Source organism: Phalangium opilio, unplaced genomic scaffold (genome assembly GCF_054372755.1).
Source record: "Phalangium opilio isolate 3A_F unplaced genomic scaffold, DU_Popi_V2 ptg000009l_1, whole genome shotgun sequence".
Classification (NCBI taxonomy): Eukaryota; Metazoa; Arthropoda; class Arachnida; order Opiliones; family Phalangiidae; genus Phalangium; species Phalangium opilio.
This window is the reverse complement of record NW_028324146.1, coordinates 3621751-3648612: the sequence shown is the minus strand read 5'-3', so window position 1 is coordinate 3648612 and position 26862 is coordinate 3621751. Positions and strand designations below refer to the sequence as shown.

At 43.0% G+C, this 26862-nt stretch overlaps 1 protein-coding gene and 73 non-coding genes across 75 annotated transcripts in view; all 74 read right to left on the bottom strand.

Moving 5' to 3' along the window:
* The window catches only part of LOC149713222 (uncharacterized), a 67744-nt gene that overhangs the window by 5675 nt on the left and 35207 nt on the right, over window positions 1–26862 (bottom strand). The window lies entirely within an intron of this gene.
* Window positions 1142–1235, bottom strand: TRNAI-UAU (transfer RNA isoleucine (anticodon UAU)). The gene is given in 2 exon segments: window positions 1142–1178; window positions 1198–1235. It is a non-coding gene; the product is annotated as a tRNA-Ile (tRNA).
* Window positions 1299–1391, bottom strand: TRNAI-UAU (transfer RNA isoleucine (anticodon UAU)). The gene is given in 2 exon segments: window positions 1299–1334; window positions 1354–1391. It is a non-coding gene; the product is annotated as a tRNA-Ile (tRNA).
* TRNAI-UAU (transfer RNA isoleucine (anticodon UAU)) lies at window positions 1454–1546 on the bottom strand. The gene is given in 2 exon segments: window positions 1454–1489; window positions 1509–1546. It is a non-coding gene; the product is annotated as a tRNA-Ile (tRNA).
* On the bottom strand, window positions 1767–1859 carry TRNAI-UAU (transfer RNA isoleucine (anticodon UAU)). Its single transcript is given in 2 exon segments — window positions 1767–1802; window positions 1822–1859. It is a non-coding gene; the product is annotated as a tRNA-Ile (tRNA).
* Window positions 2080–2172, bottom strand: TRNAI-UAU (transfer RNA isoleucine (anticodon UAU)). The gene is given in 2 exon segments: window positions 2080–2115; window positions 2135–2172. It is a non-coding gene; the product is annotated as a tRNA-Ile (tRNA).
* On the bottom strand, window positions 2235–2327 carry TRNAI-UAU (transfer RNA isoleucine (anticodon UAU)). Its single transcript is given in 2 exon segments — window positions 2235–2270; window positions 2290–2327. It is a non-coding gene; the product is annotated as a tRNA-Ile (tRNA).
* TRNAI-UAU (transfer RNA isoleucine (anticodon UAU)) lies at window positions 2391–2483 on the bottom strand. The gene is given in 2 exon segments: window positions 2391–2426; window positions 2446–2483. It is a non-coding gene; the product is annotated as a tRNA-Ile (tRNA).
* Window positions 2703–2795, bottom strand: TRNAI-UAU (transfer RNA isoleucine (anticodon UAU)). Its single transcript is given in 2 exon segments — window positions 2703–2738; window positions 2758–2795. It is a non-coding gene; the product is annotated as a tRNA-Ile (tRNA).
* TRNAI-UAU (transfer RNA isoleucine (anticodon UAU)) lies at window positions 2860–2952 on the bottom strand. Its single transcript is given in 2 exon segments — window positions 2860–2895; window positions 2915–2952. It is a non-coding gene; the product is annotated as a tRNA-Ile (tRNA).
* On the bottom strand, window positions 3016–3108 carry TRNAI-UAU (transfer RNA isoleucine (anticodon UAU)). The gene is given in 2 exon segments: window positions 3016–3051; window positions 3071–3108. It is a non-coding gene; the product is annotated as a tRNA-Ile (tRNA).
* On the bottom strand, window positions 3329–3421 carry TRNAI-UAU (transfer RNA isoleucine (anticodon UAU)). The gene is given in 2 exon segments: window positions 3329–3364; window positions 3384–3421. It is a non-coding gene; the product is annotated as a tRNA-Ile (tRNA).
* Window positions 3944–4036, bottom strand: TRNAI-UAU (transfer RNA isoleucine (anticodon UAU)). The gene is given in 2 exon segments: window positions 3944–3979; window positions 3999–4036. It is a non-coding gene; the product is annotated as a tRNA-Ile (tRNA).
* TRNAI-UAU (transfer RNA isoleucine (anticodon UAU)) lies at window positions 4100–4192 on the bottom strand. The gene is given in 2 exon segments: window positions 4100–4135; window positions 4155–4192. It is a non-coding gene; the product is annotated as a tRNA-Ile (tRNA).
* TRNAI-UAU (transfer RNA isoleucine (anticodon UAU)) lies at window positions 4567–4659 on the bottom strand. Its single transcript is given in 2 exon segments — window positions 4567–4602; window positions 4622–4659. It is a non-coding gene; the product is annotated as a tRNA-Ile (tRNA).
* On the bottom strand, window positions 4724–4816 carry TRNAI-UAU (transfer RNA isoleucine (anticodon UAU)). Its single transcript is given in 2 exon segments — window positions 4724–4759; window positions 4779–4816. It is a non-coding gene; the product is annotated as a tRNA-Ile (tRNA).
* Window positions 4880–4972, bottom strand: TRNAI-UAU (transfer RNA isoleucine (anticodon UAU)). Its single transcript is given in 2 exon segments — window positions 4880–4915; window positions 4935–4972. It is a non-coding gene; the product is annotated as a tRNA-Ile (tRNA).
* On the bottom strand, window positions 5339–5431 carry TRNAI-UAU (transfer RNA isoleucine (anticodon UAU)). The gene is given in 2 exon segments: window positions 5339–5374; window positions 5394–5431. It is a non-coding gene; the product is annotated as a tRNA-Ile (tRNA).
* TRNAI-UAU (transfer RNA isoleucine (anticodon UAU)) lies at window positions 6258–6350 on the bottom strand. Its single transcript is given in 2 exon segments — window positions 6258–6293; window positions 6313–6350. It is a non-coding gene; the product is annotated as a tRNA-Ile (tRNA).
* TRNAI-UAU (transfer RNA isoleucine (anticodon UAU)) lies at window positions 6725–6817 on the bottom strand. Its single transcript is given in 2 exon segments — window positions 6725–6760; window positions 6780–6817. It is a non-coding gene; the product is annotated as a tRNA-Ile (tRNA).
* TRNAI-UAU (transfer RNA isoleucine (anticodon UAU)) lies at window positions 6882–6974 on the bottom strand. The gene is given in 2 exon segments: window positions 6882–6917; window positions 6937–6974. It is a non-coding gene; the product is annotated as a tRNA-Ile (tRNA).
* On the bottom strand, window positions 7038–7130 carry TRNAI-UAU (transfer RNA isoleucine (anticodon UAU)). Its single transcript is given in 2 exon segments — window positions 7038–7073; window positions 7093–7130. It is a non-coding gene; the product is annotated as a tRNA-Ile (tRNA).
* On the bottom strand, window positions 8221–8313 carry TRNAI-UAU (transfer RNA isoleucine (anticodon UAU)). The gene is given in 2 exon segments: window positions 8221–8256; window positions 8276–8313. It is a non-coding gene; the product is annotated as a tRNA-Ile (tRNA).
* Window positions 8524–8616, bottom strand: TRNAI-UAU (transfer RNA isoleucine (anticodon UAU)). The gene is given in 2 exon segments: window positions 8524–8559; window positions 8579–8616. It is a non-coding gene; the product is annotated as a tRNA-Ile (tRNA).
* TRNAI-UAU (transfer RNA isoleucine (anticodon UAU)) lies at window positions 9140–9232 on the bottom strand. Its single transcript is given in 2 exon segments — window positions 9140–9175; window positions 9195–9232. It is a non-coding gene; the product is annotated as a tRNA-Ile (tRNA).
* TRNAI-UAU (transfer RNA isoleucine (anticodon UAU)) lies at window positions 9607–9699 on the bottom strand. The gene is given in 2 exon segments: window positions 9607–9642; window positions 9662–9699. It is a non-coding gene; the product is annotated as a tRNA-Ile (tRNA).
* Window positions 9764–9856, bottom strand: TRNAI-UAU (transfer RNA isoleucine (anticodon UAU)). The gene is given in 2 exon segments: window positions 9764–9799; window positions 9819–9856. It is a non-coding gene; the product is annotated as a tRNA-Ile (tRNA).
* On the bottom strand, window positions 9920–10012 carry TRNAI-UAU (transfer RNA isoleucine (anticodon UAU)). The gene is given in 2 exon segments: window positions 9920–9955; window positions 9975–10012. It is a non-coding gene; the product is annotated as a tRNA-Ile (tRNA).
* On the bottom strand, window positions 11298–11390 carry TRNAI-UAU (transfer RNA isoleucine (anticodon UAU)). The gene is given in 2 exon segments: window positions 11298–11333; window positions 11353–11390. It is a non-coding gene; the product is annotated as a tRNA-Ile (tRNA).
* On the bottom strand, window positions 11611–11703 carry TRNAI-UAU (transfer RNA isoleucine (anticodon UAU)). The gene is given in 2 exon segments: window positions 11611–11646; window positions 11666–11703. It is a non-coding gene; the product is annotated as a tRNA-Ile (tRNA).
* TRNAI-UAU (transfer RNA isoleucine (anticodon UAU)) lies at window positions 11767–11859 on the bottom strand. The gene is given in 2 exon segments: window positions 11767–11802; window positions 11822–11859. It is a non-coding gene; the product is annotated as a tRNA-Ile (tRNA).
* Window positions 11924–12016, bottom strand: TRNAI-UAU (transfer RNA isoleucine (anticodon UAU)). The gene is given in 2 exon segments: window positions 11924–11959; window positions 11979–12016. It is a non-coding gene; the product is annotated as a tRNA-Ile (tRNA).
* TRNAI-UAU (transfer RNA isoleucine (anticodon UAU)) lies at window positions 12081–12173 on the bottom strand. The gene is given in 2 exon segments: window positions 12081–12116; window positions 12136–12173. It is a non-coding gene; the product is annotated as a tRNA-Ile (tRNA).
* Window positions 12237–12329, bottom strand: TRNAI-UAU (transfer RNA isoleucine (anticodon UAU)). The gene is given in 2 exon segments: window positions 12237–12272; window positions 12292–12329. It is a non-coding gene; the product is annotated as a tRNA-Ile (tRNA).
* On the bottom strand, window positions 12549–12641 carry TRNAI-UAU (transfer RNA isoleucine (anticodon UAU)). Its single transcript is given in 2 exon segments — window positions 12549–12584; window positions 12604–12641. It is a non-coding gene; the product is annotated as a tRNA-Ile (tRNA).
* On the bottom strand, window positions 12705–12797 carry TRNAI-UAU (transfer RNA isoleucine (anticodon UAU)). The gene is given in 2 exon segments: window positions 12705–12740; window positions 12760–12797. It is a non-coding gene; the product is annotated as a tRNA-Ile (tRNA).
* TRNAI-UAU (transfer RNA isoleucine (anticodon UAU)) lies at window positions 12861–12953 on the bottom strand. The gene is given in 2 exon segments: window positions 12861–12896; window positions 12916–12953. It is a non-coding gene; the product is annotated as a tRNA-Ile (tRNA).
* Window positions 13018–13110, bottom strand: TRNAI-UAU (transfer RNA isoleucine (anticodon UAU)). Its single transcript is given in 2 exon segments — window positions 13018–13053; window positions 13073–13110. It is a non-coding gene; the product is annotated as a tRNA-Ile (tRNA).
* Window positions 13174–13266, bottom strand: TRNAI-UAU (transfer RNA isoleucine (anticodon UAU)). Its single transcript is given in 2 exon segments — window positions 13174–13209; window positions 13229–13266. It is a non-coding gene; the product is annotated as a tRNA-Ile (tRNA).
* TRNAI-UAU (transfer RNA isoleucine (anticodon UAU)) lies at window positions 13330–13422 on the bottom strand. Its single transcript is given in 2 exon segments — window positions 13330–13365; window positions 13385–13422. It is a non-coding gene; the product is annotated as a tRNA-Ile (tRNA).
* Window positions 13486–13578, bottom strand: TRNAI-UAU (transfer RNA isoleucine (anticodon UAU)). The gene is given in 2 exon segments: window positions 13486–13521; window positions 13541–13578. It is a non-coding gene; the product is annotated as a tRNA-Ile (tRNA).
* On the bottom strand, window positions 13642–13734 carry TRNAI-UAU (transfer RNA isoleucine (anticodon UAU)). The gene is given in 2 exon segments: window positions 13642–13677; window positions 13697–13734. It is a non-coding gene; the product is annotated as a tRNA-Ile (tRNA).
* TRNAI-UAU (transfer RNA isoleucine (anticodon UAU)) lies at window positions 13798–13890 on the bottom strand. Its single transcript is given in 2 exon segments — window positions 13798–13833; window positions 13853–13890. It is a non-coding gene; the product is annotated as a tRNA-Ile (tRNA).
* TRNAI-UAU (transfer RNA isoleucine (anticodon UAU)) lies at window positions 13955–14047 on the bottom strand. Its single transcript is given in 2 exon segments — window positions 13955–13990; window positions 14010–14047. It is a non-coding gene; the product is annotated as a tRNA-Ile (tRNA).
* TRNAI-UAU (transfer RNA isoleucine (anticodon UAU)) lies at window positions 14111–14203 on the bottom strand. Its single transcript is given in 2 exon segments — window positions 14111–14146; window positions 14166–14203. It is a non-coding gene; the product is annotated as a tRNA-Ile (tRNA).
* Window positions 14267–14359, bottom strand: TRNAI-UAU (transfer RNA isoleucine (anticodon UAU)). Its single transcript is given in 2 exon segments — window positions 14267–14302; window positions 14322–14359. It is a non-coding gene; the product is annotated as a tRNA-Ile (tRNA).
* TRNAI-UAU (transfer RNA isoleucine (anticodon UAU)) lies at window positions 14580–14672 on the bottom strand. The gene is given in 2 exon segments: window positions 14580–14615; window positions 14635–14672. It is a non-coding gene; the product is annotated as a tRNA-Ile (tRNA).
* Window positions 14736–14828, bottom strand: TRNAI-UAU (transfer RNA isoleucine (anticodon UAU)). Its single transcript is given in 2 exon segments — window positions 14736–14771; window positions 14791–14828. It is a non-coding gene; the product is annotated as a tRNA-Ile (tRNA).
* Window positions 14892–14984, bottom strand: TRNAI-UAU (transfer RNA isoleucine (anticodon UAU)). Its single transcript is given in 2 exon segments — window positions 14892–14927; window positions 14947–14984. It is a non-coding gene; the product is annotated as a tRNA-Ile (tRNA).
* On the bottom strand, window positions 15049–15141 carry TRNAI-UAU (transfer RNA isoleucine (anticodon UAU)). The gene is given in 2 exon segments: window positions 15049–15084; window positions 15104–15141. It is a non-coding gene; the product is annotated as a tRNA-Ile (tRNA).
* TRNAI-UAU (transfer RNA isoleucine (anticodon UAU)) lies at window positions 15205–15297 on the bottom strand. The gene is given in 2 exon segments: window positions 15205–15240; window positions 15260–15297. It is a non-coding gene; the product is annotated as a tRNA-Ile (tRNA).
* On the bottom strand, window positions 15361–15453 carry TRNAI-UAU (transfer RNA isoleucine (anticodon UAU)). The gene is given in 2 exon segments: window positions 15361–15396; window positions 15416–15453. It is a non-coding gene; the product is annotated as a tRNA-Ile (tRNA).
* On the bottom strand, window positions 15674–15766 carry TRNAI-UAU (transfer RNA isoleucine (anticodon UAU)). The gene is given in 2 exon segments: window positions 15674–15709; window positions 15729–15766. It is a non-coding gene; the product is annotated as a tRNA-Ile (tRNA).
* On the bottom strand, window positions 15830–15922 carry TRNAI-UAU (transfer RNA isoleucine (anticodon UAU)). Its single transcript is given in 2 exon segments — window positions 15830–15865; window positions 15885–15922. It is a non-coding gene; the product is annotated as a tRNA-Ile (tRNA).
* TRNAI-UAU (transfer RNA isoleucine (anticodon UAU)) lies at window positions 15986–16078 on the bottom strand. Its single transcript is given in 2 exon segments — window positions 15986–16021; window positions 16041–16078. It is a non-coding gene; the product is annotated as a tRNA-Ile (tRNA).
* On the bottom strand, window positions 16142–16234 carry TRNAI-UAU (transfer RNA isoleucine (anticodon UAU)). Its single transcript is given in 2 exon segments — window positions 16142–16177; window positions 16197–16234. It is a non-coding gene; the product is annotated as a tRNA-Ile (tRNA).
* Window positions 16298–16390, bottom strand: TRNAI-UAU (transfer RNA isoleucine (anticodon UAU)). Its single transcript is given in 2 exon segments — window positions 16298–16333; window positions 16353–16390. It is a non-coding gene; the product is annotated as a tRNA-Ile (tRNA).
* Window positions 16454–16546, bottom strand: TRNAI-UAU (transfer RNA isoleucine (anticodon UAU)). The gene is given in 2 exon segments: window positions 16454–16489; window positions 16509–16546. It is a non-coding gene; the product is annotated as a tRNA-Ile (tRNA).
* On the bottom strand, window positions 16767–16859 carry TRNAI-UAU (transfer RNA isoleucine (anticodon UAU)). The gene is given in 2 exon segments: window positions 16767–16802; window positions 16822–16859. It is a non-coding gene; the product is annotated as a tRNA-Ile (tRNA).
* Window positions 16923–17015, bottom strand: TRNAI-UAU (transfer RNA isoleucine (anticodon UAU)). The gene is given in 2 exon segments: window positions 16923–16958; window positions 16978–17015. It is a non-coding gene; the product is annotated as a tRNA-Ile (tRNA).
* Window positions 17080–17172, bottom strand: TRNAI-UAU (transfer RNA isoleucine (anticodon UAU)). Its single transcript is given in 2 exon segments — window positions 17080–17115; window positions 17135–17172. It is a non-coding gene; the product is annotated as a tRNA-Ile (tRNA).
* Window positions 17393–17485, bottom strand: TRNAI-UAU (transfer RNA isoleucine (anticodon UAU)). The gene is given in 2 exon segments: window positions 17393–17428; window positions 17448–17485. It is a non-coding gene; the product is annotated as a tRNA-Ile (tRNA).
* On the bottom strand, window positions 17549–17641 carry TRNAI-UAU (transfer RNA isoleucine (anticodon UAU)). Its single transcript is given in 2 exon segments — window positions 17549–17584; window positions 17604–17641. It is a non-coding gene; the product is annotated as a tRNA-Ile (tRNA).
* On the bottom strand, window positions 17705–17797 carry TRNAI-UAU (transfer RNA isoleucine (anticodon UAU)). Its single transcript is given in 2 exon segments — window positions 17705–17740; window positions 17760–17797. It is a non-coding gene; the product is annotated as a tRNA-Ile (tRNA).
* Window positions 17862–17954, bottom strand: TRNAI-UAU (transfer RNA isoleucine (anticodon UAU)). The gene is given in 2 exon segments: window positions 17862–17897; window positions 17917–17954. It is a non-coding gene; the product is annotated as a tRNA-Ile (tRNA).
* On the bottom strand, window positions 25357–25449 carry TRNAI-UAU (transfer RNA isoleucine (anticodon UAU)). Its single transcript is given in 2 exon segments — window positions 25357–25392; window positions 25412–25449. It is a non-coding gene; the product is annotated as a tRNA-Ile (tRNA).
* On the bottom strand, window positions 25513–25605 carry TRNAI-UAU (transfer RNA isoleucine (anticodon UAU)). Its single transcript is given in 2 exon segments — window positions 25513–25548; window positions 25568–25605. It is a non-coding gene; the product is annotated as a tRNA-Ile (tRNA).
* TRNAI-UAU (transfer RNA isoleucine (anticodon UAU)) lies at window positions 25670–25762 on the bottom strand. The gene is given in 2 exon segments: window positions 25670–25705; window positions 25725–25762. It is a non-coding gene; the product is annotated as a tRNA-Ile (tRNA).
* TRNAI-UAU (transfer RNA isoleucine (anticodon UAU)) lies at window positions 25826–25918 on the bottom strand. The gene is given in 2 exon segments: window positions 25826–25861; window positions 25881–25918. It is a non-coding gene; the product is annotated as a tRNA-Ile (tRNA).
* TRNAI-UAU (transfer RNA isoleucine (anticodon UAU)) lies at window positions 25982–26074 on the bottom strand. The gene is given in 2 exon segments: window positions 25982–26017; window positions 26037–26074. It is a non-coding gene; the product is annotated as a tRNA-Ile (tRNA).
* On the bottom strand, window positions 26295–26387 carry TRNAI-UAU (transfer RNA isoleucine (anticodon UAU)). Its single transcript is given in 2 exon segments — window positions 26295–26330; window positions 26350–26387. It is a non-coding gene; the product is annotated as a tRNA-Ile (tRNA).
* TRNAI-UAU (transfer RNA isoleucine (anticodon UAU)) lies at window positions 26451–26543 on the bottom strand. The gene is given in 2 exon segments: window positions 26451–26486; window positions 26506–26543. It is a non-coding gene; the product is annotated as a tRNA-Ile (tRNA).
* TRNAI-UAU (transfer RNA isoleucine (anticodon UAU)) lies at window positions 26607–26699 on the bottom strand. The gene is given in 2 exon segments: window positions 26607–26642; window positions 26662–26699. It is a non-coding gene; the product is annotated as a tRNA-Ile (tRNA).
* On the bottom strand, window positions 26763–26855 carry TRNAI-UAU (transfer RNA isoleucine (anticodon UAU)). The gene is given in 2 exon segments: window positions 26763–26798; window positions 26818–26855. It is a non-coding gene; the product is annotated as a tRNA-Ile (tRNA).

Below are 26862 nucleotides of genomic sequence, written 5' to 3'. Positions count from 1 at the left end.
GTTTCAGCAAACTAACCCGAGGCAAGTAAAGCTTATAGAAAATTAAACCGAATTCCAATTTCATCACCCATTTATCCTTTCACGTAACCTGGTTAGACGTTACATTTTGGAGAGGAAGGTTTAATTCAGCGAGTGCTAGGCCTACATAACATTAGTTCTCTAAATACACGCAATGCCACATGTTGTCATCAAAATGAAAATTTAAGTAGCTTGATTCAATTGTAAATATAAATATTTCCCTAATTTATAAGAACTTTTATGTCTTTAACGCATTAAGTATATATGGGGAGCAAATGTGTCTACTGTCTGCGTCTCCCCCAGTATTCACAAGGATTCTATTCTCATTGCCCCGATGTTCGGATCTAAAACTATTTTGGGTTTAGGTTTTATCGATCCTCCGATCTTTTGCTATGATACAAAATTGGGCCCAGTCTATCCATAACTTTGTGAGCGCCATCTGTTTCCGTGTTAGTAAAATACGAGTTAATTTCAATTATAGCATTATATATAATTTCGGCAAAATAATATGATTTGTGATTTATGGAGCGCGTGAATTAACTAATTTTAAATTACAAAATATTGACTTGCTTTGGTAAATCAATAATATAAGCATCTTAAAATATGTTGAAAGAATCAATAGTGCGGGAGTGGGTGATATGTCATAATAACATAAGCAGTGAGCTACGAAATGGTGTTGAAGAATTTCCCGGAATAAATTATTTTACCGCTGAATAAGTACACGCTTGAGGTTGTGATATCTTTATTCGGACGACTAGATTCAACATTTAGGGTTGGTGTTTTCTAGTAGCCATATTGAAGTTTTCTGTAGGCCTGAATGAAACATAGTAAAAGCTCAGGTTAAAAATTAGCCCCTAACCCGAACCCCTCTACCTACGAAGCAATGTCATTCTTAAGTAGTAAGCACACATAGAGCCTATACTCATGTATAAGAACAACAGAACACCAAGCACGCAATAAACTCCAACAATTTCTAGCGAGACTCGAACTCGCAACCCCGGCATATTTCGCAAGATACTGCTGCATAAATACCGTGCGCTACCCAATTGCGCCACAGGGGTTGACTTTATGTGACGAAAATTAACGACCAATTGCAAGGACACATTCAAGCAGTTAAAACTGATTCCCCCTGGCGAGACTCGAACTCGCAACCCCGGCAAATCTCGCTAGATACTGCTGTATAAGTACCGTGCGCTAACCAATTGCGCCACAGGGGATAATTATACGAGACAAAAAATAACGACCCATTGAAAGGACACATTCAAGCAGTTAAAACTGATTTCCCCTGGCGAGACTCGAACTCGCAACCCCGGCAAATCTCGCTAGATACTGCTGTATAAGTACCGTGCGCCAACCAATTGCGCCACAGGGGATGGGTTTATGTGACGAAAATTAAGGACCAATTGCAAGGACACAATCAAGCAGTTAAAACCAGTTCCCCTGACGAGGCTCGAACTCGCAACCCCGGCATATCTCGCTAGATACTGCTGTATAAGTACCGTGCGCTAACCAATTGCGCCACAGGGGATGAGTATATGTGACGAAAATTAACGACAAATAGCAAGGACACATTCAAGCAGTTAAAACTGATTTCCTTTGGCGAGGCTCGAACTTGCAACCCCGGCATATCTCGCTTGATACTACTGTATAAGTACCGTGCGCTAACCAATTGCGCCACAGGGGGATGAGTATATGTGACGAAAATTAACGACCAATAGCAAGGACACATTCAAGCAGTTAAAACTGACTTCCCCTGGCGAGGCTCGAACTCGCAACCCCGGCATATCTCGCTAGATACTGCTGTATAAGTACCGTGCGCTAACCAATTGCGCCACAGGGGATGAGTATACGTGACGAAAATTAACGACCAATAGCAAGGACACATTCAAGCAGTTAAAACTGATTTCCCCTGGCGAGGCTCGAACTCGTAACCCCGGCATATCTCGCTAGATACTGCTGTATAAGTACCGTAGGCTAACCAATTTCGCCACAGGGGTTGAGAATATGTGACGAAAATCAAACGACCAATTGCAAGGACACATTCAAGCAGTTAAAACTGAATTCCCCTGGCGAGGCTCGAACTCGCAACCCCGGCATATCTCGCTAAATACTGCTGTATAAGTACCGTGCGCTAACCAATTGCGCCACAGGGGATGGGTTTATGTGACGAAAATTAAGGACCAATTGCAAGGACACAATCAAGCAGTTAAAACTAGTTCCCCTGACGAGGCTCGAACTCGCAACCCCGGCATATCTCGCTAGATACTGCTGTATAAGTACCGTGCGCTAACCAATTGCGCCACAGGGGATGAGTATATGTGACGAAAATTAACGACCAATAGCAAGGACACATTCAAGCAGTTAAAACTGAATTCCCCTTGCGAGGCTCGAACTCGCAACCCCGGCATATCTCGCTAGATACTGCTGTATAAGTACCGTGCGCTAACCAATTGCGCCACAGGGGATGAGTATATAAAACGAAAATTAACGACCAATAGCAAGGACACATTCAAGCAGTTAAAACTGATTTCCCCTGGCGAAGCTCGGACTCGCAATCCCGACATATCTCGCTAGATATAGCTGTATAAGTACCGTGCGCTAACCAATTTCGCCACAGGGGGTGATAATATGTGACGAAAATCAAACAACAATTGCAAGGACACATTCAAGCTGTTAAAACTGATTTCCCCTGGCGAGGCTCGAACTCGCAACCCCGGCATATCTCGCTAGATACTGCTGTATAAGTACCGTGCGCTAACCAATTGCGCCACAGGGGATGAGAATATGTAACGAAAATCAAACGACCAATTGCAAGGACACATTCAAGCAGTTAAAACTGAATTCCCCTGGCGAGGCTCGAACTCGCAACCCCGGCATATCTCGCTAGATACTGCTGTATAAGTACCGTGCGCTAACCAATTGCGCCACAGGGGATGAGTATATAAAACGAAAATTAACGACCAATAGCAAGGACACATTCAAGCAGTTAAAACTGATTTCCCCTGGCGAGGCTCGAACTCGCAACCCCGGCATATCTCGCTAAATACTGCTGTATAAGTACCGTGCGCTAACCAATTGCGCCACAGGGGATGAGTATATGTGACGAAAATTAACGACCAATAGCAAGGACACATTCAAGCAGTTAAAACTGAATTCCCCTTGCGAGGCTCGAACTCGCAACCCCGGCACATCTCGCTAGATACTGCTGTATATGTACCGTGCGCTAACCAATTGCGCCACAGGGGATGAGAATATGTGACGAAAATCAAACGACCAATTGCAAGGACACATTCAAGCAGTTAAAACTGAATTCCCCTGGCGAGGCTCGAACTCGCAACCCCGGCATATCTCGCTAGATACTGCTGTATAAGTACCGTGCGCTAACCAATTGCGCCACAGGGGATGAGTATATGAGACGAAAATTAACGACCAATAGCAAGGACACATTCAAGCAGTTAAAACTGATTTCCCCTGGCGAGGCTCGAACTCGCAACCCCGGCATATCTCGCTAAATACTGCTGTATAAGTACCGTGCGCTAACCAATTGCGCCACAGCTGATGAGTATATGTGACGAAAATTAACGACCAATAGCAAGGACACATTCAAGCAGTTAAAACTGATTTCCCCTCGAACTCGCAACCCCGACATATCTCGCTAGATATAGCTGTATATATAACGTGCGCTAACCAATTTCGCCACAGGGGATGAGAATATGTGACGAAAATCAAACAACAATTGCAAGGACACATTCAAGCTGTTAAAACTGAATTCCCCTTGCGAGGCTCGAACTCGAAACCCCGGCATATCTCGCTAGATACTGCTGTATAAGTACTGTGCGCTAACCAATTGCGCATCAGGGGGTGAGTATATGTGACGAAAATTAACGACCAATAGCAAGGACACATTCAAGCAGTTAAAACTGAATTCCCCTTGCGAGGCTCGAACTCGCAACCCCGGCATATCTCGCTAGATACTGCTGTATAAGTACCGTGCGCTAACCAATTGCGCCACAGGGGATGATAATATGTGACGAAAATCAAACAACAATTGCAAGGACACATTCAAGCTGTTAAAACTGATTTCCCCTGGCGAGGCTCGAACTCGCAACCCCGGCATATCTCGCTAGATACTGCTGTATAAGTACCGTGCGCTAACCAATTGCGCCACAGGGGATGAGAATATGTAACGAAAATCAAACGACCAATTGCAAGGACACATTCAAGCAGTTAAAACTGAATTCCCCTGGCTAGGCTCGAACTCGCAACCCCGGCATATCTCGCTAGATACTGCTGTATAAGTACAGTGCGCTAACCAATTGCGCCACAGGTAGAGTATATAAAACGAAAATTAACGACCAATAGCAAGGACACATTCAAGCAGTTAAAACTGATTTCCCCTGGCGAAGCTCGAACTCGCAATCCCGACATATCTCGCTAGATATAGCTGTATAAGTACCGCGCGCTAACCAATTTCGCCACAGGGGATTAGAATATGTGACGAAAATCAAACAACAATTGCAAGGACACATTCAAGCTGTTAAAACTGATTTCCCCTGGCGAGGCTCGAACTCGCAACCCCGGCATATCTCGCTAGATACTGCTGTATAAGTACCGTGCGCTAACCAATTGCGCCACAGGGGATGAGAATATGTGACGAAAATCAAACGACCAATTGCAAGGACACATTCAAGCAGTTAAAACTGAATTCCCCTGGCGAGGCTCGAACTCGCAACCCCGGCATATCTCGCTAGATACTGCTGTATAAGTACCGTGCGCTAACCAATTGCGCCACAGGGGATGAGTATATGTGACGAAAATTAACGACCAATAGCAAGGACACATTCAAGCAGTTAAAACTGATTTCCCCTGGCGAGGCTCGAACTCGCAACCCCGGCATATCTCGCTAAATACTGCTGTATAAGTACCGTGCGCTAACCAATTGCGCCACAGCGGATGAGTATATGTGACGAAAATTAACGACCAATAGCAAGGACACATTCAAGCAGTTAAAACTGATTTCCCCTCGAACTCGCAACCCCGACATATCTCGCTAGATATAGCTGTATATATAACGTGCGCTAACCAATTTCGCCACAGGGGATGAGAATATGTGACGAAAATCAAACAACAATTGCAAGGACACATTCAAGCTGTTAAAACTGAATTCCCCTTGCGAGGCTCGAACTCGAAACCCCGGCATATCTCGCTAGATACTGCTGTATAAGTACTGTGCGCTAACCAATTGCGCATCAGGGGATGAGTATATGTGACGAAAATTAACGACCAATAGCAAGGACACATTCAAGCATTTAAAACTGATTTCCCCTGGCGAGGCTCGAACTCGCAACACCGGCATATCTCGCTAAATACTGCTGTATAAGTACCGTGCGCTAACCAATTGCGCCACAGGGAATGAGTATATGTGACGAAAATTAACGACCAATAGCAAGGACACATTCAAGCAGTTAAAACTGATTTCCCCTCGAACTCGCAACCCCGACATATCCCGCTAGATATAGCTGTATAAGTACCGTGCGCTAACCAATTACGCCACAGGGGATGAGTATATGTGACGAAAATTAACGACCAATAGCAAGGACACATTCAAGCAGTTAAAACTGATTTCCCCTGGCAAGGCTCGAACTCACAACCCCGGCATATCTCGCTAGATACTGCTGTATAAGTACCGTGCGCGAACCAATTGCGCCACAGGGGATGAGTATATAAAACGAAAATTAACGACCAATAGCAAGGACACATTCAAGCAGTTAAAACTGATTTCCCCTCGAACTCGCAACCCCGACATATCTCGCTAGATATAGCTGTATATATACCGTGCGCTAACCAATTTCGCCACAGGGGATGAGAATATGTGACGAAAATCAAACAACAATTGCAAGGACACATTCAAGCTGTTAAAACTGAATTCCCCTTGCGAGGCTCGAACTTGAAACCCCGGCATATCTCGCTAGATACTGCTTTATAAGTACTGTGCGCTAACCAATTGCGCCTCAGGGGATGAGTATATATGACGAAAATTAACGACCAATAGCAAGGACACATTCAAGCAGTTAAAACTGATTTCCCCTGGCGAAACTCGAACTCGCAATCCCGACATATCTCGCTAGATATAGCTGTATAAGTACCGTGCGCTAACCAATTTCGCCACAGGGGATGAGAATATGTGACGAAAATCAAACGACCAATTGCAAGGACACATTCAAGCTGTTAAAACTGATTTCCCCTGGCGAGGCTCGAACTCGCAACCCCGGCATATCTCGCTAGATACTGCTGTATAAGTACCGTGCGCTAACCAATTGCGCCACAGGGGATGAGAATATGTAACGAAAATCAAACGACCAATTGCAAGGACACATTCAAGCAGTTAAAACTGAATTCCCCTGGCTAGGCTCGAACTCGCAACCCCGGCATATCTCGCTAGATACTGCTGTATAAGTACAGTGCGCTAACCAATTGCGCCACAGGTAGAGTATATAAAACGAAAATGAACGACCAATAGCAAGGACACATTCAAGCAGTTAAAACTGATTTCCCCTGGCGAAGCTCGAACTCGCAATCCCGACATATCTCGCTAGATATAGCTGTATAAGTACCGTGCGCTAACCAATTTCGCCACAGGGGATGAGAATATGTGACGAAAATCAAACAACAATTGCAAGGACACATTCAAGCTGTTAAAACTGATTTCCCCTGGCGAGGCTCGAACTCGCAACCCCGGCATATCTCGCTAGATACTGCTGTATAAGTACCGTGCGCTAACCAATTGCGCCACAGGGGATGAGAATATGTGACGAAAATCAAACGACCAATTGCAAGGACACATTCAAGCAGTTAAAACTGAATTCCCCTGGCGAGGCTCGAACTCGCAACCCCGGCATATCTCGCTAGATACTGCTGTATAAGTACCGTGCGCTAACCAATTGCGCCACAGGGGATGAGTATATGTGACGAAAATTAACGACCAATAGCAAGGACACATTCAAGCAGTTAAAACTGATTTCCCCTGGCGAGGCTCGAACTCGCAACCCCGGCATATCTCGCTAAATACTGCTGTATAAGTACCGTGCGCTAACCAATTGCGCCACAGCGGATGAGTATATGTGACGAAAATTAACGACCAATAGCAAGGACACATTCAAGCAGTTAAAACTGATTTCCCCTCGAACTCGCAACCCCGACATATCTCGCTAGATATAGCTGTATATATAACGTGCGCTAACCAATTTCGCCACAGGGGATGAGAATATGTGACGAAAATCAAACAACAATTGCAAGGACACATTCAAGCTGTTAAAACTGAATTCCCCTTGCGAGGCTCGAACTCGAAACCCCGGCATATCTCGCTAGATACTGCTGTATAAGTACTGTGCGCCATGGACGAAACAATACTGAAGGACGGATGGCAGCCCATAGAGCCCCATACTAAGCCACAAAACAACCAATGTTAAGCTTACTTCCCCTTTTTCAGCCCCAAAACGGAGGGGGGTTATGAAAAATAGTGAGTCAAATCCCGGAGAAAGCTAGCGCCATCTAGACAAAATAAGACGTTAACTACTTCAAAAAAAATAAAAAAAAAAAGATTTTTGAAATTTTGCCGTAACTTTGCAATCACAAATTTTTAAATTGCATGAAATTAAAGGTATGTTCTTATTATACTCTATATGTTTAATCATAACAATTAAAAGGCTATTCAATGTATTTTTAATTAATACAACTTCTTCTCTTTAAAATCGGCATTGATTTTATTCTAAATTTTGTCCAAGGCTTAAAGAAAATGGGCAGGAAAAAAATTTGTGTTTGCAAGCTTTGCAACAGCGATTCGCGATACGCTGATAAGGTTTATATGAAAGGAGTTAAATTTTTCCCATTTCAGTTTTTGAAATTTGGAACCAGCCTGAATCCGTTGAACAATGATTACTGACTTTTTTGTCACGTGCCTAATGTCCTTACCCCGGTTTTTCAGAACACTGATTCCCCCATATGCCCCCCACTCTCCGGTTTGCTACTATCTGCCGCTAGAAGGCGAATTAACAAGTATTTTTCAAGTTTCTCCCGCTGCCATTCGTCCTTCAGTATTGTTTCGTCCATGTGTGCGCTAACCAATTGCGCATCAGGGGATGAGTATATGTGACGAAAATTAACGACCAATAGCAAGGACACATTCAAGCATTTAAAACTGATTTCCCCTGGCGAGGCTCGAACTCGCAACACCGGCATATCTCGCTAAATACTGCTGTATAAGTACCGTGCGCTAACCAATTGCGCCACAGGGAATGAGTATATGTGACGAAAATTAACGACCAATAGCAAGGACACATTCAAGCAGTTAAAACTGATTTCCCCTCGAACTCGCAACCCCGACATATCCCGCTAGATATAGCTGTATAAGTACCGTGCGCTAACCAATTGCGCCACAGGGGATGAGTATATGTGACGAAAATTAACGACCAATAGCAAGGACACATTCAAGCAGTTAAAACTGATTTCCCCTGGCAAGGCTCGAACTCACAACCCCGGCATATCTCGCTAGATATAGCTGTATAAGTACCGTGCGCTAACCAATTGCGCCACAGGGGATGAGTATATAAAACGAAAATTAACGACCAATAGCAAGGACACATTCAAGCAGTTAAAACTGATTTCCCCTCGAACTCGCAACCCCGACATATCTCGCTAGATATAGCTGTATATATACCGTGCGCTAACCAATTTCACCACAGGGGATGAGAATATGTGACGAAAATCAAACAACAATTGCAAGGACACATTCAAGCTGTTAAAACTGAATTCCCCTTGCGAGGCTCGAACTTGAAACCCCGGCATATCTCGCTAGATACTGCTTTATAAGTACTGTGCGCTAACCAATTGCGCCTCAGGGGATGAGTATATATGACGAAAATTAACGACCAATAGCAAGGACACATTCAAGCAGTTAAAACTGATTTCCCCTGGCGAAACTCGAACTCGCAATCCCGACATATCTCGCTAGATATAGCTGTATAAGTACCGTGCGCTAACCAATTTCGCCACAGGGGATGAGAATATGTGACGAAAATCAAACGACCAATTGCAAGGACACATTCAAGCTGTTAAAACTGATTTCCCCTGGCGAGGCTCGAACTCGCAACCCCGGCATATCTCGCTAGATACTGCTGTATAAGTACCGTGCGCTAACCAATTGCGCCACAGGGGATGAGAATATGTAACGAAAATCAAACGACCAATTGCAAGGACACATTCAAGCAGTTAAAACTGAATTCCCCTGGCTAGGCTCGAACTCGCAACCCCGGCATATCTCGCTAGATACTGCTGTATAAGTACAGTGCGCTAACCAATTGCGCCACAGGTAGAGTATATAAAACGAAAATTAACGACCAATAGCAAGGACACATTCAAGCAGTTAAAACTGATTTCCCCTGGCGAAGCTCGAACTCGCAATCCCGACATATCTCGCTAGATATAGCTGTATAAGTACCGTGCGCTAACCAATTTCGCCACAGGGGATGAGAATATGTGACGAAAATCAAACAACAATTGCAAGGACACATTCAAGCTGTTAAAACTGATTTCCCCTGGCGAGGCTCGAACTCGCAACCCCGGCATATCTCGCTAGATACTGCTGTATAAGTACCGTGCGCTAACCAATTGCGCCACAGGGGATGAGAATATGTGACGAAAATCAAACGACCAATTGCAAGGACACATTCAAGCAGTTAAAACTGAATTCCCCTGGCGAGGCTCGAACTCGCAACCCCGGCATATCTCGCTAGATACTGCTGTATAAGTACCGTGCGCTAACCAATTGCGCCACAGGGGATGAGTATATGTGACGAAAATTAACGACCAATAGCAAGGACACATTCAAGCAGTTAAAACTGATTTCCCCTGGCGAGGCTCGAACTCGCAACCCCGGCATATCTCGCTAAATACTGCTGTATAAGTACCGTGCGCTAACCAATTGCGCCACAGCGGATGAGTATATGTGACGAAAATTAACGACCAATAGCAAGGACACATTCAAGCAGTTAAAACTGATTTCCCCTCGAACTCGCAACCCCGACATATCTCGCTAGATATAGCTGTATATATAACGTGCGCTAACCAATTTCGCCACAGGGGATGAGAATATGTGACGAAAATCAAACAACAATTGCAAGGACACATTCAAGCTGTTAAAACTGAATTCCCCTTGCGAGGCTCGAACTCGAAACCCCGGCATATCTCGCTAGATACTGCTGTATAAGTACTGTGCGCTAACCAATTGCGCATCAGGGGATGAGTATATGTGACGAAAATTAACGACCAATAGCAAGGACACATTCAAGCATTTAAAACTGATTTCCCCTCGAACTCGCAACCCCGACATATCCCGCTAGATATAGCTGTATAAGTACCGTGCGCTAACCAATTGCGCCACAGGGGATGAGTATATGTGACGAAAATTAACGACCAATAGCAAGGACACATTCAAGCAGTTAAAACTGATTTCCCCTGGCAAGGCTCGAACTCACAACCCCGGCATATCTCGCTAGATACTGCTGTATAAGTACCGTGCGCGAACCAATTGCGCCACAGGGGATGAGTATATAAAACGAAAATTAACGACCAATAGCAAGGACACATTCAAGCAGTTAAAACTGATTTCCCCTCGAACTCGCAACCCCGACATATCTCGCTAGATATAGCTGTATATATACCGTGCGCTAACCAATTTCGCCACAGGGGATGAGAATATGTGACGAAAATCAAACAACAATTGCAAGGACACATTCAAGCTGTTAAAACTGAATTCCGCTTGCGAGGCTCGAACTTGAAACCCCGGCATATCTCGCTAGATACTGCTTTATAAGTACTGTGCGCTAACAAATTGCGCCTCAGGGGATGAGTATATATGACGAAAATTAACGACCAATAGCAAGGACACATTCAAGCAGTTAAAACTGATTTCCCCTGGCGAAACTCGAACTCGCAATCCCGACATATCTCGCTAGATATAGCTGTATAAGTACCGTGCGCTAACCAATTTCGCCACAGGGGATGAGAATATGTGACGAAAATCAAACGACCAATTGCAAGGACACATTCAAGCTGTTAAAACTGATTTCCCCTGGCGATGCTCGGACTCGCAACCCCGGCATATCTCGCTAGATACTGCTGTATACGTACCGTGCGCTAACAAATGGCGCCACAGAGGATGAGTATATGTGACGAAAATTAACGACCAATAGCAAGGACACATTCAAGCAGTTAAAACTGAATTCCCCTTGCGAGGCTCGAACTCGCAACCCCGACATATCTCGCTAGATACTGCTGTATAAGTACCGTGCGCTAACCAATTGCGCCACAGGGGATGAGTATATAAAACGAAAATTAACGACCAATAGCAAGGACACATTCAAGCAGTTAAAACTGATTTCCCCTGGCGAAGCTCGAACTCGCAACCCCGGCATATCTCGCTAGATACTGCTGTATAAGTACGGTGCGCTAACCAATTGCGCCACAAGGGATGAGAATATGTGACGAAAATCAAACGACCAATTGCAAGAACACATTCAAGCAGTTAAAACTGAATTCCCCTTGCGAGGCTCGAACTCGCAACCCCGGCATATCTCGCTAGATACTGCTGTATAAGTACCGTGCGCTAACCAATTGCGCCACAGGGGATGAGTATATGTGACGAAAATTAACGACCAATAGCAAGGACACATTCAAGCAGTTAAAACTGATTTCCCCTGGCGAGGCTTGAACTCGCAACCCCGGCATATCTCGCTAGATACTGCTGTATAAGTACCGTGCGCTAACCAATTGCGCCACAGGGGATGAGAATATGTAACGAAAATCAAACGACCAATTGCAAGGACACATTCAAGCAGTTAAAACTGAATTCCCCTGGCGAGGCTCGAACTCGCAACCCCGGCATATCTCGCTAGATACTGCTGTATAAGTACGGTGCGCTAACCAATTGCGCCACAAGGGATGAGAATATGTGACGAAAATCAAACGACCAATTGCAAGAACACATTCAAGCAGTTAAAACTGAATTCCCCTTGCGAGGCTCGAACTCGCAACCCCGGCATATCTCGCTAGATACTGCTGTATAAGTACCGTGCGCTAACCAATTGCGCCACAGGGGATGAGTATATGTGACGAAAATTAACGACCAATAGCAAGGACACATTCAAGCAGTTAAAACTGATTTCCCCTGGCGAGGCTCGAACTCGCAACCCCAGCATATGTCGCTAAATACTGCTGTATAAGTACCGTGCGCTAACCAATTGCGCCACAGGGGATGAGTATATGTGACGAAAATTAACGACCAATAGCAAGGACACATTCAAGCAGTTAAAACTGAATTCCCCCTGCGAGGCTCGAACTCGCAACCCCAGCATTTCTCGCTAGATACTGCTGTATAAGTACCGTGCGCTAACCAATTGCGCCTCAGGGGATGAGTATATGTGACGAAAATTAACGACCAATAGCAAGGACACATTCAAGCAGTTAAAACTGATTTCCCCTGGCGAGGCTCGAACTCGCAACCCCGGCATATCTCGCTAGATACTGCTGTATAAGTACCGTGCGCTAACCAATTGCGCCACAGGGGATGAGTATATGTGACGAAAATTAACGACCAATAGCAAGGACACATTCAAGCTGTTAAAACTGATTTCCCCTGGCGAGGCTCGAACTCGCAACCCCGACATATCTCGCTAGATATAGCTGTATAAGTACCGTGCGTTAACCAATTTCGCCACAGGGGATGAGAATATGTGACGAAAATCAAACAACAATTGCAAGGACACATTCAAGCTGTTAAAACTGATTTCCCCTGGCGAGGCTCGAACTCGCAAACCCGGCATATCTCGCTAGATACTGCTGTATAAGTACCGTGCGCTAACCAATTGCGCCACAGGGGATGAGAATATGTGACGAAAATCAAACGACCAATTGCAAGGACACATTCAAGCAGTTAAAACTGAATTCCCCTGGCGAGGCTCGAACTCGCAACCCCGGCATATCTCGCTAGATACTGCTGTATAAGTACCGTGCGCTAACCAATTGCGCCACAGGGGATGAGTAGATGTGACGAAAATTAACGACCAATAGCAAGGACACATTCAAGCAGTTAAAACTGATTTCCCCTGGCGAGGCTCGAAGTCGCAACCCCGGCATATCTCGCTAAATACTGCTGTATAAGTACCGTGCGCTAACCAATTGCGCCACAGGGGATGAGTATATGTGACGAAAATTAACGACCAATAGCAAGGACACATTCAAGCAGTTAAAACTGATTTCCCCTGGCGAGGCTCGAACTCGCAACCCCGGCATATCTGGCAAGATACTGCTGTATAAGTACCGTGCGCTAACCAATTGCGCCACAGGGGATGAGTATATGTGACGAAAATTAACGACCAATAGCAAGGACACATTCAAGCAGTTAAAACTGATTTCCCCTGGCGAGGCTCGAACTCGCAACCCCGGCATATCTCGCTAGATACTGCTGTATAAGTACCGTGCGCTAACCAATTGCGCCACAGGGGATGAGTATATGTGACGAAAATTAACGACCAATAGCAAGGACACATTCAAGCTGTTAAAACTGATTTCCCCTGGCGAGGCTCGAACTCGCAACCCCGACATATCTCGCTAGATATAGCTGTATAAGTACCGTGCGTTAACCAATTTCGCCACAGGGGATAAGAATATGTGACGAAAATCAAACAACAATTGCAAGGACACATTCAAGCTGTTAAAACTGATTTCCCCTGGCGAGGCTCGAACTCGCAACCCCGGCATATCTCGCTAGATACTGCTGTATAAGTACCGTGCGCTAACCAATTGCGCCACAGGGGATGAGAATATGTGACGAAAATCAAACGACCAATTGCAAGGACACATTCAAGCAGTTAAAACTGAATTCCCCTGGCGAGGCTTGAACTCGCAACCCCGGCATATCTCGCTATATACTGCTGTATAAGTACCGTGCGCTAACCAATTGCGCCACAGGGGATGAGTAGATGTGACGAAAATTAACGACCAATAGCAAGGACACATTCAAGCAGTTAAAACTGATTTCCCCTGGCGAGGCTCGAACTCGCAACCCCGGCATATCTCGCTAAATACTGCTGTATAAGTACCGTGCGCTAACCAATTGCGCCACAGGGGATGAGTATATGTGACGAAAATTAACGACCAATAGCAAGGACACATTCAAGCAGTTAAAACTGATTTCCCCTGGCGAGGCTCGAACTCGCAACCCCGACATATCTCGCTAGATATAGCTGTATAAGTACCGTGCGTTAACCAATTTCGCCACAGGGGATGAGAATATCTGACAAAAATAAAACAACAATTGCAAGGACACATTCAAGCTGTTAAAACTGATTTCCCCTGGGGAGGCACGAACTCGCAACCCCGGCATATCTCGCTAGATACTGCTGTATAAGTACCGTGCGCTTACCAATTGCGCCACAGGGGATGAGAATATGTGACGAAAATCAAACGACCAATTGCAAGGACACATTCAAGCAGTTAAAACTGAATTCCCCTGGCGAGGCTCGAACTCGCAACCCCGGCATATCTCGCTAGATATAGCTGTATAAGTACCGTGCGTTAACCAATTTCGCCACAGGGGATAAGAATATGTGACGAAAATCAAACAACAATTGCAAGGACACATTCAAGCTGTTAAAACTGATTTCCCCTGGCGAGGCTCGAACTCGCAACCCCGACATATCTCGCTAGATATAGCTGTATAAGTACCGTGCGTTAACCAATTTCGCCACAGGGGATAAGAATATGTGACGAAAATCAAACAACAATTGCAAGGACACATTCAAGCTGTTAAAACTGATTTCCCCTGGCGAGGCTCGAACTCGCAACCCCGGCATATCTCGCTAGATACTGCTGTATAAGTACCGTGCGCTAACCAATTGCGCCACAGGGGATGAGAATATGTGACGAAAATCAAACGACCAATTGCAAGGACACATTCAAGCAGTTAAAACTGAATTCCCCTGGCGAGGCTTGAACTCGCAACCCCGGCATATCTCGCTAGATACTGCTGTATAAGTACCGTGCGCTAACCAATTGCGCCACAGGGGATGAGTAGATGTGACGAAAATTAACGACCAATAGCAAGGACACATTCAAGCAGTTAAAACTGATTTCCCCTGGCGAGGCTCGAACTCGCAACCCCGGCATATCTCGCTAAATACTGCTGTATAAGTACCGTGCGCTAACCAATTGCGCCACAGGGGATGAGTATATGTGACGAAAATTAACGACCAATAGCAAGGACACATTCAAGCAGTTAAAACTGATTTCCCCTGGCGAGGCTCGAACTCGCAACCCCGACATATCTCGCTAGATATAGCTGTATAAGTACCGTGCGTTAACCAATTTCGCCACAGGGGATGAGAATATCTGACAAAAATAAAACAACAATTGCAAGGACACATTCAAGCTGTTAAAACTGATTTCCCCTGGGGAGGCACGAACTCGCAACCCCGGCATATCTCGCTAGATACTGCTGTATAAGTACCGTGCGCTTACCAATTGCGCCACAGGGGATGAGAATATGTGACGAAAATCAAACGACCAATTGCAAGGACACATTCAAGCAGTTAAAACTGAATTCCCCTGGCGAGGCTCGAACTCGCAACCCCGGCATATCTCGCTAGATACTGCTGTATAAGTACCGTGCGCTAACCAATTGCGCCACAGGGGATGAGTAGATGTGACGAAAATTAACGACCAATAGCAAGGACACATTCAAGCTGTTAAAACTGATTTCCCCTGGCGAGGCACGAACTCGCAACCCCGGCATACCTCGCTAGATACTGCTGTATAAGTACCGTGCGCTAACCAATTGCGCCACAGGGGATGAGAATATGTGACGAAAATTAACGACCAATAGCAAGGACACATTCAAGCAGTTAGAACTGATTTCCCCTGGCGAGGCTCGAACTCGCAACCCCGGCATATCTCGCTAAATACTGCTGTATAAGTACCGTGCGCTAACCAATTGCGCCACAGGGGATGAGTAGATGTGACGAAAATTAACGACCAATAGCAAGGACACATTCAAGCAGTTAAAACTGATTTCCCCTGGCGAGGCTCGAACTCGCAACCCCGGCATATCTCGCTAAATACTGCTGTATAAGTACCGTGCGCTAACCAATTGCGCCACAGGGGATGAGTATATGTGACGAAAATGAACGACCAATAGCAAGGACACATTGAAGCAGTTAAAACTGATTTCCCCTGGCGAGGCTCGAACTCGCAACCCCGACATATCTCGCTAGATATAGCTGTATAAGTACCGTGCGTTAACCAATTTCGCCACAGGGGATGAGAATATGTGACGAAAATCAAACAACAATTGCAAGGACACATTCAAGCTGTTAAAACTGATTTCCCCTGGCGAGGCTCGAACTCGCAACCCCGGCATATCTCGCTAGATACTGCTGTATAAGTACCGTGCGCTAACCAATTGCGCCACAGGGGATGAGAATATGTGACGAAAATCGAACGACCAATTGCAAGGACACATTCAAGCAGTTAAAACTGAATTCCCCTGGCGAGGCTCGAACTCGCAACCCCGGCATATCTCGCTAGATACTGCTGTAAAAGTACCGTGCGCTAACCAATTGCGCCACAGGGGATGAGTAGATGTGACGAAAATTAACGACCAATAGCAAGGACACATTCAAGCAGTTAAAACTGAATTCCCCTGGCGAGGCTCGAACTCGCAACCCCGGCATATCTCGCTAAATACTGCTGTATAAGTACCGTGCGCTAACCAATTGCGCCACAGGGGTTGAGTATATGTGACGAAAATTAACGACCAATAGCAAGGACACATTCAAGCAGTTAAAACTGATTTCCCCTGGCGAGGCACGAACTCGCAACCCCGGCATATCTCGCTAGATACTGCTGTATAAGTACCGTGCGCTAACCAATTGCGCCACAGGGGATGAGAATATCTGACGAAAATCAAACGACCAATTGCAAGGACACATTCAAGCAGTTAAAACTGAATTCCCCTGGCGAGGCTCGAACTCGCAACCCCGGCATATCTCGCTAGATACTGCTGTATAAGTACCGTGCGCTAACCAATTGCGCCACAGGGGATGAGTATATGTGACGAAAATTAACGACCAATAGCAAGGACACATTCAAGCAGTTAAAACTGATTTCCCCTGGCGAGGCTCGAACTCGCAACCCCGACATATCTCGCTAGATATAGCTGTATAAGTACCGTGCGTTAACCAATTTCGCCACAGGGCATGAGAATATCTGAAGAAAATCAAACGACCAATTGCAAGGACACATTCAAGCAGTTAAAACTGAATTCCCCTGGCGAGGCTCGAACTCGCAACCCCGGCATATCTCGCTAGATACTGCTGTATAAGTACCGTGCGCTAACCAATTGCGCCACAGGGGATGAGTATATGTGACGAGAATTAACGACCAATAGCAAGGACACATTCAAGCAGTTAAAACTAATTTTCCCTGGCGAGGCTCGAACCCGCAACCCCGGCATATCTCGCTAGATACTGCTGTATAAGTACCGTGCGCTAACCAATTGCGCCACAGGGGATGAGTATATAAAACGAAAATTAACGAACAATAGCAAGGACACATTCAACCACTTAAAACTGATTTCCCCTGGCGAGGCTCGAACTCTTAACCCCGGCATATGTCGCTAGATACTGCTGTATAAGTACCGTGCGCTAACCAATTGCGCCACAGGGGATCAGAATATGTTACGAAAATCAAACGACCATTTGCAAGGACACATTCAAGCAGTTAAAACTGACTTCCCCTGGCGAGGCTCGAACTCGCAACCCCGGCATATCTCGCTAGATACTGCTGTATAAGTACCGTGCGCTAACCAATTGCGCCACAGGGGATGAGTATATGTGACGAAAATTAACGACCAATAGCAAGGACACATTCAAGCAGTTAAAACTGATTTCCCCTGGCGAGGCTCGAACTCGCAACCCCGGCATATCTCGCTAGATACTGCTGTATTCTAAGGGAGCGGTAGCTCCCTTAGATAAGGCCTGATGACGGCTTTAATGTATAAGGAAGGTTTTTGGATTGGTTTTAACTTTTTTCGTATTAAGTTTATTGTTTCGAAATTTTTCTACTGAACTAAAATCCGGGCCCTTAGTATGTGGTAAAAATTTCAAGATGATCCACCTAACAGTTTATTTTATAAAGCATAAAGTTGCTAAGGGTGGTTTTCATTTCCATAAAATTAATCACAGATTTTGGCGAAAAACTAGAGAATCTCCATAGAAATAACATGGGAAATTTTCCAAACTTACCCATTTTGTAACTACCCTTACAAAAATAACTATACGTTTGATAGATTTGAAAACGGTCTTAAATGAAAGCCCCATTTTTAAAGTGGGCGCCAATTTTTGTTTCATTACGAAAAACAAAGTTTAAGTATTGTTTTTAATAGTTTTAAGTACCTGCTCCGAATTACGTGGTTTACCTTTAAACTGTGGAACTTAAGACTTTTTTGCTTGGGTTAAGTAATAAAGAAAGTCATTCTAGGACTTACGTCGTTTTACTGCGGATAATCAAATTGGTAGGGCAATTAGCTAACTTAATTGTCATTATAACTATTGCGCGTCCAACTAATTTAGTTGCGAAGTACGGATTAAACTTAATTAAACAAAATAAGCAATTAAAGATAATTAAACAAAATAAGCAATTAAAGATAATTACCAATTATAGGTAATTAAATTTTTACACGAGTCTAAACTATAACATCTGTTTGTGTACAAGTCTACGGAATCTGTTTAAGCGCAGACCTACAGAATATTTTTGTGCAAAGGAGTATAAAATCTCTTTGTGCAGAGGCCTATGCAATCATTTCGTGCACAGGCCTATGGAATATTGTTTTACACAGGCCTCTGGAATATTGTTTTACACAGGCCTATGGAATATTGTTTTACACAGGCCTCTGGAATATTGTTTTACACAGGCCTATGGAATATTGTTTTACACAGGTCTACGGAATGTTTTTGTGCAAATCTGCATGGAATCCTTTTGAGTATAGGAGTATGGAATCTTCTGTGCACAGGTCTATGGAATTTTTTGTTCATGGGTCTATGGTATATTTATGTGCACAAGTTTGAAGAATCTTTATTTGCACAAGTTTGAAGAATCTTTATGTGCACACTAGTCTGAACAATCTTTATGTGCACACAAGTCTGAAGAATCTTTATGTGCACACAAGTCTGAAGAATCATTATGTGCACACAGTCTGAAGAATCTTTAGTTGCACACAAGTCTGAAGAATCAATATGTGCACACAAGTCTGAAGAATCTTTATGTGCACACAAGTCTGAAGAATCTTTATGTGCACATAAGTCTGAAGAATCTTTATGTGCACACAAGTCTGAAGAATCATTATGTGCACACAAAAGTCTGAAGAATCTTTATTTGTCCAAGTGAAAAATCTTTATTTGCACAGGTCTACAACTTCTGTTTGTGCACAGGTCTACGACTTCTGTTTGTTCACAGGTCTACGACCTCTGTTTGTGCACAGGTCTATGGAATCTGATTTGCTCATTTCTATGACATCTGATTTGCTCATTTCTATGACATCTCTTTTTGCGCAAGTCAATAACATTTGTTTATGCTCAAGTCTAAAACATCTGTTTGTACACAAGCCTAAAACATCTGTTTGTGCACAAGTCTAAAACATCTGTTTGTACACAAGACTAAAACATCTGTTTGTACACAAGACTAAAATATCTGTTTGTGCACAAGACTAAAACATCTGTTTGTGCACAAGTCTAAAGCATCTGTTTGTGCACAAGTTTAAATCATCTGTTTGTGAACAAGTCTATAACACCTGTTTGTGATCAATTCTATAACACCTGCTTGTGATCAATTCTATAACACCTGCTTGTGAACAAGTCTATAACATCTCTTTGTGCACAAGTCTATGACATCTGTTTGTGCACACGCGAGTGACTTCTGTCTGAGCAAAGGTCTACGGAATATTTTTGAGCACGGGTCTACGTATCATTTTTGTGCAAATGGGTATGGAATCTTTTTGAGCATAAGGGTTTGAAATCTGTTTGAGCATAAGGGTTTGAAATCTGTTTGAGCATAGGGGCATTGAAAATGTTTGTGCATAACTCTATGGAATCTGATGTGCACATGTCTATAACATCTCTTTTTGCGCGAGTCTCCGACATTTCTTTGTGCACAAGCCTGTGATTCTATTTGTGCACAAGTGTACGAAATATTTTTATGCATTGGTGTACGGAATATTTTTATGCACAATAGTACGGAATTTTTTTGTGCACAGGTGTACGGAATATTTTTGTGTATAGGTGTATGGAATATTATGGTGAAAATGGATTTGGAATATTTTTGTGCACAGGTGTACGGAATATTTTTGTGAAAATGGATACCGAATATTTTTGTGCACAGGTGTACGTGATAGTTTTGTGCACAGGTGAACGTGATATTTTTGTGCAAATGGGTAAGGAACATTTTTGAGCATAGGGATATGGAATGTTTTTGTGCAGAGGTCCATGGATTTTTTTGTGTACAGGTATATGGAATGTTTTTGTGCAGAAGTCCGTGGAATATTTTTGTGTACAGGTATATGACTCATGTTTGTGCACAAATCTATAGAATGTTTTGTACACCGGTCTAGGACATATGATTGTGCACAAGTCTATGGCATCAGTTTGTGCAAAAGTCTAAGGTATGTGTTTTTGCACAAATATTTGACATCTATTTTTGCACAAGTCCATGGTATCTGTGTGTACAGGTCTACAAAATATGTTTGTGCACAAGTCTGAAGAATCTTTATGTGCACAAGTCTACGGAATGTCTTGTGCAAATGTCGATGACATCTCTTTTTGAGGAAGTCTATGAAATCAGTTTTTTACACAAGCATATGACATCTGTTTGTGCACAAGTCTATAACATCGGATTGTGCAAAACCGTGTGACTTCTGTTTGTGTACAAGTCTGTGGAATCTATTTGTGCACGAGTCTACGTAATATATTTGTGCGCAAATCTATGGAATCTGTTTATGCGCTAGTCTACGGCATCTGTTTGTGCACGGGTCTACGGAAAATGTTTGTGCAAATGGGTGTGGAATATTTTTGAGCATATAGGGGTATGGAATGTTTCTGAACAGGTCCAAGGCATGTTTTTGTGCACAGGTCCATGGAATATTTTTGTACACAGGTCTATGTCACATGTTTATACAAAAGCCAATAGAATATTTTGTGCATAGGTCAATGGAATCTTTTTGTGCACAGCACAGTTTTATGAAATGTTTTGTGCGCAGGTCTAGGAAATATTTCTGTGCAAATGGTTATGGAATAGTTTTGTGCTATGGGTATGAAATCTTTATGTACACAGGTCTATGGAATCTTTAGCGCGCAGGTCTATGGAATCTTTATGTGTACAAGCATATATAATGTTTTGTGCACAGTTCCATGAAATATTTTGTGCACATCTTCATGAAATCTTTTGTGCACAGGTCTATGGAAACTTGATGTGCACAAGTCTATAGAATGTTTTTTGTGCACATGTCTATGACTTCTGTTTGTGCACAAAACTATGGAATCTGGTTTGAACATGTCTATGACATCTGTTGTGCACAAGCCTGTGACTTCCACAAGTCTACGCAATTTGTTTGTGCACATGGCTACGGAATCTGTGCACAGATCTCCGGAATCTGTTTGTACACAGGCCTACGGCATCTGTTTGTGCACAGGTTTACGGAATCTGTTTCCTTACAGGTCTACGGCATCTGTTTGTGCACAGGCCTACGGCATAGTTTTTTGAGCACAGGTCTAGGGAATCTTTTGTGCACAGTTTTATGGAATCTCTTTGGGCCCAGGTCTATGGAATATTTTTGTGCACAGGTCTATGGAATCGTTTTGTGCAAATGGGTATGGAATCGTTTCGTGCAAATGGGTATGAAATTGTTTTGTGCAAATGGGTATGGAATCTTTATGGAAACAGGTCTATGACTTCTGTTTGTAAACAAGTCTAAGACTTCTGTTTGTGCACTAGTCCGTGGAATCTGATGTGCACATATCCTTGACATCTCTTATTGCGCAAGTCTATGATGTATTTTTTGTGCAAGTCTATGACATCTGTTTGTGCACAACCCTGTGACTTCCGTTTGTGTCCAAGTATCCGGAATCTGTTTGTGCACATGTCTACGGTATCTGTTTGTGCACATGTCTACGGTATCTGTTTGTGCACATGTCTACGGTATCTGTTTGTGCACAGGTCTACGGATTATTTTTGTGCACAGGTCTACGGAATATTTTTGTGCACAGGTCTACGGAATATTTTTGTGCACAGGTCTACGGAATATTTTTGTGCACAAGCCTACTGAATCGGTTTGTGCAGAGGTCTAAGGAATCTGTCTTTGCAAAGGCCACTGCATTTGTTTGTGCACAGGTCTAAAGAACATTTTTCTGCAAATGGATACGGGATATTTTTGTGCAAATGGATACGGGATATTTTTGTGCAAATGGATATGCAGTATTTTTGTGCACTGGTGTACGAGATATTCTTGAGCATATTTTTGAGCATAGGGGTATGGAATGTTTTTGTGCAGAGGTCCATGGAATCTTTTTGTGTACAGGTATATAACATCTCTTTTTGCACAAGTTTATGACATCTGTTTCTACGTAAGTCTATGACATCATTTTGTGCGCAAGTCTATGACATCAGTTTGTGTTCAATTCTAAGGTATCTGTTTGTGCACAATTCTAACGGATCTGTTTGTGCACAATTCTAACGGATCTGTTTGTGCACAAGTCTACGGGATCTGTTTGTACACAATTATATGACATGTGTTTTCATAAGTCTATGTTATCTACGAAATATGTTTGTGCACTCAGGGTTACCACAAATAACCTTGTAATAGTTATAGGAAAATAGGAAATTTGCAATTTATTTACAGGAAATTATGGGAGACTAGCTGTTACCCGCGGCATCGCTTGAGTGTAGTAAGAACTCCATCAAGTATGGGTACATTTTACTGAGTCGACTAATATTTTTGTAGCATCCTAGGAGCGAAGGCACTCGGCGTCGCCCATCAGCTCGTCGGGACATTTTTTATTACTTTACACGCAGACATTCTATAAAGAAAGGTTTTTAAATATCTGGCCGCCATTTAAAATGATGGCAACAAATCGATCCCGAAAGACCATATATATATAGGTTAAAGGAATCCAGTGTACTAAATATTTGTGAAATCGGTTGAAACTCACGGACTTTCTTACAAAGAGAAGATTTGTTACATTTCTGTGCGCCAATTATGAAGATGGCGGCGGATTGGAAAAATCTTTCTTAGTACGCGCCTACTACTTACGAATAACGTTCCTCCAAATTTTCAGCCTTCTGGGGCCAGCGGTTTGGGCTGGGCGATGATTATCAGTCAGTCTGTCAGTCGGTCAGGACTTTGATTTATATAGATATAGATGTATAATTAAAAAAAAAAACAGGAAAAGACAAGAGAACTACTCTTGAAAAAATAGCAAAATATAGGTTGCAAATGCTTTGAAAGTAATAAGACAAGATTTACAAAGGAGCTTTGGTTTAATTATAACCATAAGTTCGTAAGATATGTTACATAAATTTGTCACTGGAAACTGAGAGCTTGTCTCGAAGTGACGTAAATGAAACGTCATAGCTTCTCGTAAAGCGACGCCTGATGAGGCCCTGTCAAAGGCTTAGTACAGACTAAATAGGAAGATGGAGTAGAAAATCGCGTGTAGTCAATTCTCGCGTCGTTCTCGAACTAGCTCTCATTAAGTCTCTAGCATTTCGAAATATAGGAAGTGTCATACTTATGGAACGTAATCTTAGAAACATATGCTATAACTTTAAAACATCACAGACTTCCCCGACAAATATTTTTAGAGGCTTCCATAGCTTTGGTGATATATAATAAAACCAAAAGTGAGAGCGCACAAAATATCTACAATTTCAAAAAATCGGAAAATATAGGAAAATTATCGAAATTATAGGAACTAATAGGAAGACATCCGAAAATAGGAAAAATTATAAAATTTAGGAAATGTGGTCACCCAGCGCAGGTCTACGGAATATGTTTGTGCACAGGTGTATAGATTGTTTTTGTACACAGGTCTACGTAATATTTTTTAGCCTAAGTCTTCGGAATCTATTTGTATTATTGCATCCACTGTGCTTTGCACGTGAAAACGACGGGAAGGCAATTTGAGTTGGACTGGGCGTTGAAGCAATCAAGATTAATACTTCTATAATAGATGGTTAGGGCCTTGTTAGTTCAAACGTGGTAACTAATATACGCGCAACACCACAAGACTTAAATGGAGCGCCTGCTTTTCAGTATACGTTTTAAAATACTAGTTTCTAAACAGTTTTAATTCATATTAAGACTGAAGTGACAGATATTTATCAAAACTGTCTTTGTACACAAAGACGCGAAAAAGTAAGAGATAAGTGTAGAAAATTAATTGTTTAAGTAACAGATATTCAAATTTTCATTTTTGAAGACGTGATTATAAAACATCAATTATTTGAAAAAATTTCTTATCTTAGTTTTTTTCACAAAATTTTCAGAGAAACTACCTTGATACTACTGTTTATTTTCGAGAAACATTTGCTTCGAGGAAGTTCAAATACTCGGATATCTGAAAAATAGAGCTAGTATTTATTTTTATATTTCAAAATTGAAAATATTGCGAACCGAAAATTACATTCGCCCTTTGACTGTGATGTAGTTATTAGAGTCAAAAGGATCTGTAGCTTTGAGAGATATACAACACGTCAATTTTTGAAACCTCGAAATCTTTAAAATAAACGAACACGTTTTGTTAAGTTTTCATGCTTGTTTTATTTTGTCTGCTATCAACAATTTTCTGCCTATTTTATTCTCCTTATAGGCCCGAATACTCAAACTAACTCTAAATTTTAAAAAGAAAATAAAATGCATACGTTTTCTATTTTTAAAATGATGCACATGTTTAAGGATAAAATATTTTACTTAAGGAATTTTGGTGAAAAAAACTAAGATAAGAATTTTTTTCAAATAATTGATGTTTTATAATCACGTCTTCAAAAATGAAAATTTGAATATCTGTTACTTAAACAATTAATTTTCTACACTTATCTCTTACTTTTTCGCGTCTTTGTGTACAAAGACAGTTTTGATAATAAGTACCGTGCGCTAACCAATTGCGCCACAGGGGATGAGTATATGTGACGAAAATTAACGACCAATAGCAAGGACACATTCAAGCTGTTAAAACTGATTTCCCCTGGCGAGGCTCGAACTCGCAACCTCGACATATCTCGCTAGATATAGCTGTATAAGTACCGTGCGTTAACCAATTTCGCCACAGGGGATGAGAATATGTGACGAAAATCAAACAACAATTGCAAGGACACATTCAAGCTGTTAAAACTGATTTCCCCTGGCGAGGCTCGAACTCGCAACCCCGGCATATCTCGCTAGATACTGCTGTATAAGTACCGTGCGCTAACCAATTGCGCCACAGGGGATCAGAATATGTTACGAAAATCAAACGACCAATTGCAACGACACATTCAAGCAGTTAAAACTGACTTCCCCTGGCGAGGCTCGAACTCGCAACCCCGGCATATCTCGCTAGATACTGCTGTATAAGTACCGTGCGCTAACCAATTGCGCCACAGGGGATGAGTATATGTGACGAAAATTAACGACCAATAGCAAGGACACATTCAAGCAGTTAAAACTGATTTCCCCTGGCGAGGCTCGAACTCGCAACCCCGGCATATCTCGCTAAATACTGCTGTATAAGTACCGTGCGCTAACCAATTGCGCCACAGGGGATGAGTATATGTGACGAAAATTAACGACCAATAGCAAGGACACATTCAAGCTGTTAAAACTGATTTCCCCTGGCGAGGCTCGAACTCGCAACCCCGACATATCTCGCTAGATATAGCTGTATAAGTACCGTGCGTTAACCAATTTCGCCACAGGGGATGAGAATATCTGACAAAAATAAAACAACAATTGCAAGGACACATTCAAGCTGTTAAAACTGATTTCCCCTGGGGAGGCACGAACTCGCAACCCCGGCATATCTCGCTAGATACTGCTGTATAAGTACCGTGCGCTTACCAATTGCGCCACAGGGGATGAGAATATGTGACGAAAATCAAACGACCAATTGCAAGGACACATTCAAGCAGTTAAAACTGAATTCCCCTGGCGAGGCTCGAACTCGCAACCCCGGCATATCTCGCTAGATACTGCTGTATAAGTACCGTGCGCTAACCAATTGCGCCACAGGGGATGAGTAGATGTGACGAAAATTAACGACCAATAGCAAGGACACATTCAAGCTGTTAAAACTGATTTCCCCTGGCGAGGCACGAACTCGCAACCCCGGCATATCTCGCTAGATACTGCTGTATAAGTACCGTGCGCTAACCAATTGCGCCACAGGGGATGAGAATATGTGACGAAAATTAACGACCAATAGCAAGGACACATTCAAGCAGTTAAAACTGATTTCCCCTGGCGAGGCTCGAACTCGCAACCCCGGCATATCTCGCTAAATACTGCTGTATAAGTACCGTGCGCTAACCAATTGCGCCACAGGGGATGAGTAGATGTGACGAAAATTAACGACCAATAGCAAGGACACATTCAAGCAGTTAAAACTGATTTCCCCTGGCGAGGCTCGAACTCGCAACCCCGGCATATCTCGCTAAATACTGCTGTATAAGTACCGTGCGCTAACCAATTGCGCCACAGGGGATGAGTAT